Source organism: Bison bison, unplaced genomic scaffold (assembly GCF_000754665.1).
Source record: "Bison bison bison isolate TAMUID 2011002044 unplaced genomic scaffold, Bison_UMD1.0 scf7180017864384, whole genome shotgun sequence".
Taxonomy (NCBI): domain Eukaryota; kingdom Metazoa; phylum Chordata; class Mammalia; order Artiodactyla; family Bovidae; genus Bison; species Bison bison.
Window position 1 is genome coordinate 1,361,783 of NW_011494956.1, and position 2,945 is coordinate 1,364,727.

Sequence of the window (2,945 nt, forward strand, 5' to 3'; positions counted from 1 at the left end):
GGAGATCCAACCAGTCCATTCTGAAGGAGATCAGCCCTGGGATTTCTTTGGAAGGAATGATGCTAAAGCTGAAACTCTAGTACTTTGGCCACCTCATGAGAAGAGTTGACTCATTGGAAAAGACTCTGATGCTGGGAGGGATTGGGGGCAGGAGGAGAAGGGGACGACAGAGGATGAGATGGTTGGATGGCATCACCGACTTGATGGATGTGAGTTTGAGTGAACTCCAGGAGATGGTGATGGACAGGGAGGCCTGGCCTGCTGCAATTCATGGGGCCACAGAGAGTCGGACACGACTGAGCAACTGAACTGAACTGAACTGAAAGATATAAAAGACCTATATATAGAAAACTATAAAACACTGGTGAAAGAAATCAAAGAGGACACTAATAGATGGAGAAATATACCGTGTTCAAGGATCAGAAGAATAAATATAGTGAAAATGAATATACTACCCAAAGCAATCTATAGATTCAATGCAATCCCTATCAAGCTACCAATGGTATTTTTCACAGAGCTGGAATGAATAGTTGCACAATTTGTATAGAAATACAATGTCTTTAATTACTATACATTATAGTAAGTCTTAAGATCAGAGAGTGTACAAATCCTCCAAGTTAGTTCTTTTTCAAGATTGCTTTGGCTATCAGTGTCAACTTGTCAATTTCTATGAAAAATCTTGTGGAATTTTGCTTCGTATTGTATTGATCTATAGATCAATTTTGGAAGAGCTGATATAATTTTGAGTCCTCCAATTTACAAGCATGTTACCTCTGTTTATTAATCTTGGTCTTTGTCAGAAAGTGTGAAGGGTCTGAGATGTTATCCTACCTACAAGATAAAAGATTATCCAGCTACAGTTTCATAGATACTGGTGGAAGATAAACTCCTTGATTAGAATCAAACGAGCTTATTATGCAAGCACAGCAGGCAGCATAAGCTTTATGTTTGTTTCATTTCTTTTACTCTGCAGTTCTTACTCTTGCCTGGAAAATCCCATGGACGGAGGAGCCTGGTGGGCTGCAGTCTGTGGGGTCGCTAAGAGTCGGACATGACTGAGAGACTTCACTTTCATTTTTCACTTTCATGCATTGGAGAAGGTAAATGGCAACCCACTCCAGTGTTCTTGCCTGGAGAATCCCAGGGATGGGGGAGCCTGGTGGGCTGCCGTCTCTGGGGTCACACAGAGTTGGACACGACTGAAGCGACTTAGCAGCAGCAGCAGTTCTATGAGCCCCGGTGGCTGTTGGGTACACAGGTCTGTGTCACAATTGAGGTATACCAAATTCAGGAAACTCTCAATCTTATGAGGGAACCACTGGCAAATCTGCCTAGCTTTTGCCCCAGAGGACACATTAGCATTAATATCCTGAATTGCAAGCAGAACTCTCATTTGCCCTAGAGGGAGATATCATTCTGTCTCTTAAGCTGTTTGCTATACAAGCATCCTTGAAAAGATAGTCCAAAGTAAAAGCTGTTCCAGGACATGCAGAAATAGAGGGATCCATGAAGACTTGTCCCTCAACAATTCCTATATACATTCTTGACTTCTGCTGAATTTTTCCATGAACATGCTACTCTGTTGGTCACTCTTACTAATTTGATTGACAGGGCCTGGGATCCAATCCATTCAGTTTGCTTAATGTGACATTTAACTAAGGTTAATTTCAATGGGACTCCCAGTAGTATGCTGAAACCAGTCTGTAGTATTGACCTCAGCCATGCCTCCCTAGGGTACCAGGCCTAACAAGCCGAAGAAATTCCATAAACTATCAGTGTCTGTTTTAGAAAGCCAGGTAGCTTTCTTAAATTTCAGTATTGACTGTTCCACTGAGACAATACTACAGTTACAACAGGAAATATTAGCTATTGTGTAAATTCCACCATTGGCTCCAAGAAGGGAGTCTGCATGTGTGTGTTGCTTCAGTTACGTCCAACTCTTGTGACCCCATGGACTATAGCCTGCCAGGCTCCTCTGTCCATGAAATTCTCCAGGCAAGAATACTGGAGTTGGTTGCCATTTCCTTCCCCAGGGGATCTTCCTGACCCAGGGATTGAACCTGGGTCTCCCGCATTGCAGACAGACTCTTTACTGACTGAGCCACCAGGGAAGACCATGCCTCAAATAGATCCAGGTTAGCATCTTAATGGATTGACAGTGCTGATGGCAAGATAATTTCTTCTTCCCCTCAAATCTAACAGATCTTCAGAATGAATCTCAGTGGCCTGACTTGGTACATCTCTGTCCTTGAAGCAATTCTGTGGTTAGGATGATGGAATGTGCTAAGTCACTTGATCACCTCCAGAACCTTGGAATAAAGCCCAATTAAAATGTTTATAAAACTATCACTGCTGCTGCTGCTGCCTTTCCCAGGATGGATCTTGAGCAGTTGTCACTTGTGTTTGTCACCAGATTCCATATCAAGTCAAAGTCATAGGTCAGTGTCTAGCTACGAAAGAGGACTGGGTGAGTGGAAGTCTGCCTTTTAACTTTGATAGTGGGAAGGATCTCTGCCTCCCTTGGCTTCTTAGCTAGAGCTGCCTCCAAACTTAGAGGTTTGGATCTGGATGGCTAAAAAAGAATGACATAATCATTTGTGGATGACTTGTACTTGGGATGATAAACATACTAGAGAATTTATTTCAATTGATGCTTTGTGAATCCAAGTGGAGGGCAGTTAAGATTTTCAGTTAGTAATTAAATTTTGTTTTTGTTAGTTGTAATAACTTTCAAAGATACTAAAATTCCTGCTTCCTGTCTCATGTTTATATATTTAAATTCTTTTTTATACACAGTTTTGGTGATGAATAAGCCAAGAGACACCTTTGTGTCTGTTTGTGTTTCATGTAACAGTATGAGATTTTGGAGATTCTGTTAACTGCCTTATGGAGTTATGATTCATCCTATGTGAGGTCTTGCTTTCTGGAAAACGACTTCCCCAAGC